Raw genomic sequence first — 9,153 nt, forward strand, 5'->3', positions numbered from 1 at the left:
AGCCGATATGATGGACAGAAGGAAGGTTGGTATATTGTGTGTGCAAGAGATCATATGGAAGGAGAGTAAGGCCAGGTGTATTGGAGGTGGGTTCAAATTGTTTTATCATGGTGTGAATGGGAGGAGAAATGGCGTAAGAGATATCCTGAAGGAACAGTATGCTAAGAGTGTTTTGGAGGGGAAAAGAGTGTTGGATAGAGTGATATTTATAAAGCTGGAAATTGATGGTGTAATGATGAATGTTGTTAGTGCATATGCTCCACAAGTTGGGTGTGTGATGGATGAGAAAGAAAAATTTTGGAGTGAGTTGGATGAAGTGGTGATGACTGTACCCAAGGGTGAGAGAGTGGTGATTGGAGCAGATTTCAATGGGCATGTTGGTGAAGGGAACAGAGAGGATGAGGAAGTGATGGGTAGGTATGGTGTAAAACAAAGGAATGCAGAAGGTCAGATGGTAGTGGAGTTTGCGAAAAGGATGGACATGGCTGTGGTGAATATGTATTTTAACAAGAGGGAGGAGCATAGGGTGACATACAAGAGTGGAGGAAGATGCACACAGGTGGATTATATCTTATGTAGGAGGGTAAGTTTGAAGGAGATTGGAGACTGAAAAGTGGTGACCAGGGAAAGTGTAGTTAAGCAGCATAAATGGTGGTTTGTAGGATGACGGAGATCAAGAAGAGGAGGAGTGTGAGGGCAGCACCAAGGATCAAATGGTGGAAATTGAAAAAGGGTAATTGTGAGGTGGAGTTCAGGGATGAGTTAAGACAGGCACTGGGTGGCAGTGAAGAGTTACCAAATAGCTGGGTAACTACAGCAGAACTAGTAAGGGAGACAGCTAGAAAGGTGCCTGGTATGACATCTGGACAGAGGAAGGATGACAAGGAGACATGGTGGTGGAATGAAGAAGTTCAGGAGAGTATACAGAGAAAGAGGTTGGCAAAGAAGAAGAAGTGGGATTGTCAGAGAGATGAAGAAAGTAGACAGAAGTATACAGAGATAAGGTGCATGGAAAAGAGAGAGGTGGTGAAGGCTAAGGATAAGACATATGAAGAGTTGTATGAAAGGTTGGACACTAATGAGGGAGAAAAGGACCTGTACCGACTGGCTATACAGAGGGACCAAGCTAGGAAAGATGTGCAGCAGGTAAAGGTGATAAAGGATAATGAGGGAAACATAGAAGTGAGGAGTGTGTTGAGGAGATGGAAAGACCACTTTGAGAGGATTATGAATGAAGAGAATGAGAGGGAGAGAAGGTTGGGGATAGTGAATCATGAAGTACAATGGATTAGCAAGGAGGAAGTAGGGATAGCGATGAAGAGGATTTAGAATGGAAAGGCTGTTGGTGCAGATGACATACCTGTGGAAGCATGGAGGTGTTTAGGTGAAATGGCAGTGTTTTTAACCAGATTTCTTAATGAAATCTTGGAAAGTGAGAGGATGCCTGAGGAATGGAGAAAAAGTGTTTTGGTACCGATTTTTAAGAATAAGGGTGATGTGCAGAGCTGCAGTAACTACAGAGGGATTAAATTGATCAGTCACAGTATGAAGTTATGGGAAAGAGTAGTGGAAGCTAGGTTAAGAAGGGACATGATGATTAATGATCAGCAGTATGGTTTCATGCCGGGAAAGCACTACAGATGCAATGTTTACTCTGAATGTATTGATGGAGAAGTACAGAGAAGGTCAGAAGGAGTTGCATTGTGTTTTTGTAGACTTACAGAAAGCATATGATAGGGTGCCTAGAGAGGAGTTGTGGTATTGTATGAGGAAGTCAGGAGTGTCAGAGAAGTATGTAAGAGTGGTGCAGGATATGTACAAGGGTAGTGTGACAGCGGTGAGGTCTGCGGTGGGAGTGACGGATGTGTTTAAGGTGGAGGTGGGGTTACATCAAGGATCAGCTCTGAGCCCTTTCTTATTTGCAATGGTGATTGACAGGTTGACAGACGAGATCAGACAGGAGTCCCCGTGGACTATGATGTTTGCAGATGACATTGTGACCTGTAGTAAGAGTAGGGAACAGGTGGAGGAGACCCTGGAGAGATGGATATATGGCCTAGAGAGAAGAGGAATAAAGGTCAGCAGGACTAAGACAGAATATATGTGTGTGAATTTTGAATGAGAGGGAGGATAGAGGAATGGTGAGGATGCAAGGAGTAGAGGTGGTGAAGGTGGATGAGTTTAAATACTTGGGATCAATAGCTCAGAGTAACGGTGAGTGTGGAAGAGTGGTGAAGACGAGAGTACAGGCAGGATGGAGTGGGTTGAGAAGATTGTCAGGAGTGATTTGTGACAGACAAATACCAGTAAGAGTGAAAGGGAAGGTCTACAAGAGGATAGTGAGACCAGCTATGTTATATGGGTTGGAGACAGTGGCACTGACAAAAAGGCAGGAGTTTAAGCTGGGTGTGGCAGAGTTAAAGATGTTAAGATTTGCACTGGGTGTGACAAGGGTGGACAGGATTAGGAATAAGTATATTAGAGGGTCAGTCCAGGTTGGAAGGTTTGGAGACAAAGCCAGAGAGGCAAGATTACATTGGTTTGGACATGTGCTAAGGAGGGATGCTGAGTATATTGGGAAAAAGATGCTAAGGATGAAGCTACCAGGTAACAGGAAAAGAGGAAGGCCTAAGATAAGATTTATGGATGTGGTAGGATATGCAGGTGGTTGGTGTGACAGAGCAGGATGCAGAGGACAGGAAGAATACGTACATATATATATATATATATAGGGTCAATGGTTCATAGGTAGGTACTGAGCTATCTGCCCGAAGGCATATATTAGCCCAGCCACATTGTGCGGTATTCACCGCCCCTTTGGTTAGTTCCCTAGGCCCTTGATCTAGCAACTAGTACCCTTGGCCCCTATCTAGTAGAGCTGTTGGTATGATCCCTGCTGTGAACTTTCTGTTACCCATCCACTCGTCAAGGTTCCTCTTGAAGAGTGATAGTGAGGGGCTCTGTCTTATGTAGATCGGGACCTTGTTCCATAACAAGGGAAGTCTTAGGTTAATAGATTAGTACTAAGTGAACTGCCCTTGCGAGCCATTTTAAGCTTAGCCAATTATCCCTTGTGAGACTCAAACCCTGCACCTTGTGTTTGTAAGGCAAATACCTTAACCATTAGGCCACCCTCCCAACCCTTTGTGAAGGGAATCTGTCCCTCCAGCATGTTCTATTCATTGTTCATAGGTTCATAGGTTCATAGGTTCATACTAGGCTATCTGCCCAAGGGCATTTATAAGCCTAGCCCATAGTTATGTGGCTTTCGCCACCCCTTTAGTTTGAATAAAAACTATGCCTATCATTTTTCTGTGCCTCTGTCAAGCAGTGACACTGAAGTAATCCCTGGGGTATATCTGCGATCTCCCATCCATTGGTCAAGATTCCTCTTGAACAAGGCCAGCGAGGTGCTCTGCCTCACATGTACCGGGATTTTGTTCCACAGCATAGGGAGTCTCTGGGTGATGAATCTGTCCCTCCAGCACGTTCTATTTATAACCGTGTCAAGGTTTAAGTCTCCGCCCTTGTGGTTCTGAGGGATCTAGATTTTTGAGGTGAAGCATATTCATCAAATCTGGGTTTGACATGGCCTTATATGTCAGGCACAGGTCACCTCTGAGCAAGCGGTATGAGACTGAATAAAGCTGGAGTTCTTTCAGTCGGGCAGCATAAGACATATTTTTGAGACCCTTTATCCTTTTGGTGAGGAACTTTTGGGGCCTTTCAAGCTGCATCAGGTGTCTGGTCAGATACATTCGAGCGGGCATTGTACTCAATCATAGGTCTAATGAGTGATGAGTACAGGGGGCGATGACCTCCCTTGATCTAGATGTGAATCCCTTCATGATCAGGTGGGCGATATAGAAGGTTTTCCTAACTACTTTAGCAACATGAGTGTCAAGCGAAAGACTACTGTCAACTTGGGTCCCCAGATCCCTGATGACTTTTCTGTGCTCAGTGGATTGTCACCTATATGGTAGCTAGGGGTAACCTTGTTTTTCCCAAAGGGTATGACTATGCATTTTTGGCGTTTAACTTCAGGCCATGGCTCTGGCACCAGTTATCCGTTTCTGTGAGGCCCTTCTGGAGGATATCTGTGTCAGATGTGTTTTCGACTATGGCCCAGTTTGCAGTCATCTGCAAACTTTGTCAGCCATAACCCTCCTGTGTTTGCTTGTACTTCAGAAAAGTAGATGCCGAACAAGAGTGGACCCAGGACTGAGCCCTGTGGGACACCACTTGTGACAGGCTTTGAGTCTGACATGGCTCCAGCAACTCTGACCCTGTGGGTTCTGTCGCTAGCCAGTTTGCAACCCATCTTGTGATGTATGGGTTTACATTCAAGCTGATGAGTTTTTCGATGATACCTGAGTGGGGTATTGTGTGAAGGCCTTTGCCAGGTCGAGGTAGGCTGTATGGACTGCCTTTCCTCATCAATGGGCTTGGTGACTGTCTCGAAAAAGTCAACCAAGTTTAAGAGGCAGGATCTGCCTTTGACAAAGCCAAACTGGGTTGGATCCAAAGTCTGCAAGTTCCCTATGTCTTTATTTATGAGTTCCATTATGATCCTCTCCATGGCTTTGCAGATAAGGCTTGTCAAGCTAATGGGCGGTAATTTCCAGGGTCTGTGGAGGCACCGCCCTTATGAAGTGGGACCACAGTCGCCGTGCGCCACTCCTTGGTGCGTATGCTGAGGTGAGGCTAAGAGTGAACAGGTGGCCTAACTGTGGGTTTAATTCGTCGTGGAGTTCATGAAGCACACAGCCGGGGACACCATCCGTCCCATGGATGCTGTGTTTTTGCCTTAGTGAGGGCAGTTCTCACCTGGGCGTTGGAGATGTTTGGGGGCTACAATCCTCTGGAATAGATATCTCTCCTTTTGGGGGAGGGGAGAAGTTTGCACTGAACCTGTCAGCCAGTATGTTAGCAATGTGTGTAGGTTCAGTAATTTTCACATCATTTTGAACTAATTCTGAGCATATCTGGGAGTTTCCTCCTAGGTTTCTAACATAGCTAAAGAAGGCCTTATGATTGTCTTTAGAGTCCTTGGCGATTTTTCTCTCAAAATTTGCCTTGGATGATTTTATGAGAGCTCTTAGTTTTTACTTATAATGATCAAAGGTGTCTTACCTTTCAAGGATTTTGCTCTATCTTGTAGTAGCTTCCTCCTTTTGTTGTAGAGCTTGTTTATGGCTGGGGTCCACCAGACTGGACGCTTGCCTTTGGTACAGAGAGTCTTAGTTTTGTTTGGGATTGCCTGATCCATGCAGTCCTGTAGGTGCTGGTAGAAGGCATTTGTAAGTGATTCAGCGGTTTGAGTAATGTTTACCACTGGCTCAGGGGCCTTAAAGGAGACCACACTAGTTTTTAGAAGTGTGAAATCGGCTTTTGAGAAGTTTTTCACTGTGGTCTTTTTTGTTTCAGGTGGGCGGGATGAGGACCTCCAGCGAGATTAGTTTATGATCTGATCTCACCAGTGAGGGGTATACTTCGGTGTTGAACATTTTGATCCCATGTTCGTGATGATGAGATCAAGTATGTTTTCACCTCTTGTGGGGATGGTGACTAGTTGTTCCATGGCATTTGAGTTTATGAACTCCAGGAATCTTTGGGTTAGAGTGTTCGGGCTTGAGTAGTGTTCCCAGTCTATATTAGGGTAGTTGAAGTCACCTAGTATGATGGTGTTTGGAGATACATTTATCCCTCCAATGTTTTCAGGAAGGCCATGTGAGGTTCCTGAGTTTGAGAGGGTGGCCTGTAACATGCTACAAATTGCAGAGCAGTCTTGCCTATGGTTAATTGCACCTGGATGGTCTCCGATGCATCGTGCGTTGCCACCAACCTTGAGGTGTGGGTGTCCTTTATGAATATGGACACCCCCCCTCCTTTCTTGGTGTTGTCCGGATTTTGGGGCCGGAACGTATGATATGAGGTGAAACCTGTTAGTGCTGGGGTGCTCTCAGGAGCCTTGAACCAGGTTTCTGTCACAGCACAGACATCGATGTTCTCCATATTGAGAAGGGCCTCGAGTGCGTGCATCTTGAGATTGAGACTTCTGGCATTGAGCAGCATTACCCTTAGTTTTTTTCCTTTTTGGTGTTCTAGGGTGGTAGGTTTAGAATTTGAGCCTTGCCTAAAAAAGGCACTATGGGGGTGGACTAGGCTATCTGCCCTAGGGCATTTATAAGCCTAGCCAGAGTGTGTTTGGCTTTCGCCACCCATTTTAAATTAATTTTGCTATGCCCTTTTTCGAGGTTAGTATGCTGTGCCTCTGTCTAACAGTGACACAGAAGTGATACCCGGGGTAAACCTATGATCTCTCATCCACTCATCAAGATTCCTCTTGAAGAGAGTCAATGAGAGACTCTGCCTAACCTGGACTGGGATTTTATTCCAGAGTGAAGGGAGCCTCTGGGTTATGAATCTGTCCCTCCAGCATGTCCTATTTATTTCAGTGCTGAGGTTCAAGTCTCGAGTGCGTAGCTCGATGGGATTTGGATTTTCTGAGGTGCAGCATGTCCATTAATTCCGGGTTGGACATGGCTTTATATGTCAGGCACAGATCGCCTCTGAGCAGGCGGTATGCCACTGAGTAGAGCTGGAGTTTCTTTAACTGGGCAGCATATGGCATCTGTTTGAGCCCTTTGATCCTCTTGGTGAGGTACTTTTGGGGTCTTTCCATTTGCTGCAGGTGTCTGGTAAGGTATATCCCAAAAGGGGCATTGTACTCAATTATGGGCCTGATGAGGGATGAGTAAAGAGGCATGATGACGTCCCCTGATCTAGATGTGAATCCCTTCATGATTAGCTGGGCTATATAAAATGTTTTTCTAACCACTTTGGCCACGTGGTTGTCAAATGAGAGATTGCTATCAACTTGGGTCCCCAGGTCCCTAATTACTTCTTCTGTACTTAATGGATTACCACCTATGTGGTAATTTGTGGGCACTTTGTTTTTGCCAAAGGGGATGACTATACACTTTTTGGTGTTTAGCTTGAGGCCATGGCTCAGGCACCAGTTGTCCGTTTCTATGAGGCCCTTTTGGAGGATGCTTGTGTCGGCTGGAGAGTTGATTATGGCGCCCAGTTTGCAGTCATCTGCGAACTTGGTCAGCCACAGTCCTTCCGTGTTGGCCTGTACCTCCAAGAAATATATACCGAACAAGAGAGGTCCCAGGACTGAGCCTTGTGGGATGCCACTTGTAACTGGTTTGGAGTCTGACATGGCTCCAGCAATTCTAACCACGTGGGTTCTGTCCTTGAGCCAGTTTGCAACCCATCTAGTGACACAGGGGTTTATATTTAAGCTGGTGAGCTTATCTATAATGCCCGAGTGGGGTATTGTATCAAAGGCTTTGCGAGGTCCAGGTAGGCTGTGTGGACCACCTTCCCCTCATCAATGGCCTTGGTGACTGTTTCAAAGAAATCGACCAGGTTTAAGAGGCAGGATCTGCCCTTAACAAAGCCGAACTGGGTAGGATCCAGTGTCTGTAGGTCCCCAATATCTTTATTTATGAGGTCCATGATGATCCTTTCCATAGCTTTGCAGACCAAGCTAGTCAGGCTTATGGGGCGATAGTTTCCAGGATCTGTTGAGGCACCACCTTTGTGGAGAGGGACCACTGTTGCTGTACGCCACGCTTTGGGTACATATCCTGTAGTAAGGCTAAGATTGAACAGTAGTTTTATGTTTGGGTATAGCTCTTCTTGGAGTTCATGTAGGACGCAGCCCAGGACACCGTCTGGTCCCATTGATGCTGTGTTTTTTGCTTTGGAGAGGGCGGCTCTTACCTGAGCATCTCAGATGTCAGGGGGGCAGCACTCTGCTGGGATAGATATTTGCCCTTTTGGTGGGGGGGGGGGGAGTAGTTTGCGCTGAACCTGTCAGCTAGGATGTTGGCAATGTCTGTGGGTTCAGTGTATTTTTTGTCATTTTGGACTAATTCTGAGCATATCTGGGAATTCCCACCCAGGTTCCTAACATAACTAAAGAAAGCCTTGTGATTATCCTTAGTGTCCTGTGCAATTTTTCTCTCGAAGCTAGCCTTAGATAATTTTTATGAGTGCCCGTAGTTTTTTGCTAATACTGATCAGAGATGCCTTCCCTTTTTGGGATTTTGCTCTGTCATGTAGTATCTTCCTCCTTCTATTGTATAGTTTGTTTATGGCTAGGGTCCACCAGACAGGACGTCTGCCTTTGGAGGATTGGGTCTTGGTTTTATTTGGGATTGCATGATCCATGCATTTCTGAGGATGTTCATAGAATGCGTTTATACAGGATTCTGCGGTCTGGGCCGTATTTTCCACAGGCCCGGGGGCTTTGAAGGATTCCACCTCGGTTTGAGGAGTGTGAAATTTGCTTTAGAGAAGTTTTTCACTGTGGTTTTCTGGGCAGGGGGTGGGGTCAGGATGTGAATATCCAGTGAGATTAGTTTATGGTCTGATCTTACCAGTGAGGGATACACTTCTGGTCTGGAGCATAGAGTCCCCATGTTGGTGATGATCAGGTCCAGTATGTTTTCCCCTCTTGTGGGAGTGGTAACAAGTTGTTCCATAGCATTTGAGTTTATAAATTCTAGGAACCTTTGGGCTAGGGCATTGGAGCTGGAGTAATGCTCCCAGTCTATGTTTGGGTAGTTGAAGTCGCCCAGTATAATGGTGTTTGGAGAGATCTTCATATTTTCCAGTGTTCTCAGGAAGGCCGAGTGGGGTTCCTGGGTTTGGGAGGGTGGCCTGTAGCAGGCTATAAACGGGAAGGCAGTTTTACCCACTGTTATTTGCACATGGATAGTCTCTGATGCTTCGTGCTGTGCCACCAACCTGGAGGTGTGGGTATCTTTGACGAATATTGATACTCCCCCTCCTTTTGTGGTTCGGTCCAAATTTTGGGGCCGAAAAGCATGGTATGAGGTATAACCTGGTAGTGCTGGGGTGCTCTCGGGAGCCTTGAACCAGGTTTCTGTTACTGCACAGATATCGATGTTCTCCATGCTAAGGAGAGTTTCGAGTGCGTGCATCTTGAGGTTTAGACTTCTGGCATTGAGTAGCATTACTCTTAGTTTCTTATCCCTTGTGATACCTATGGAGGTGGGTTTGTCTTTTGAGCCTTACCTAAAAAAGGCACTATGGGGGTAGCAAGAGCCTTTGCCA

The sequence above is a fragment of the Protopterus annectens genome, chromosome 13.part0 (assembly GCF_019279795.1).
Source record: "Protopterus annectens isolate FY-2018-M chromosome 13.part0, PAN1.0, whole genome shotgun sequence".
NCBI classification, from domain to species: Eukaryota; Metazoa; Chordata; order Ceratodontiformes; family Protopteridae; genus Protopterus; species Protopterus annectens.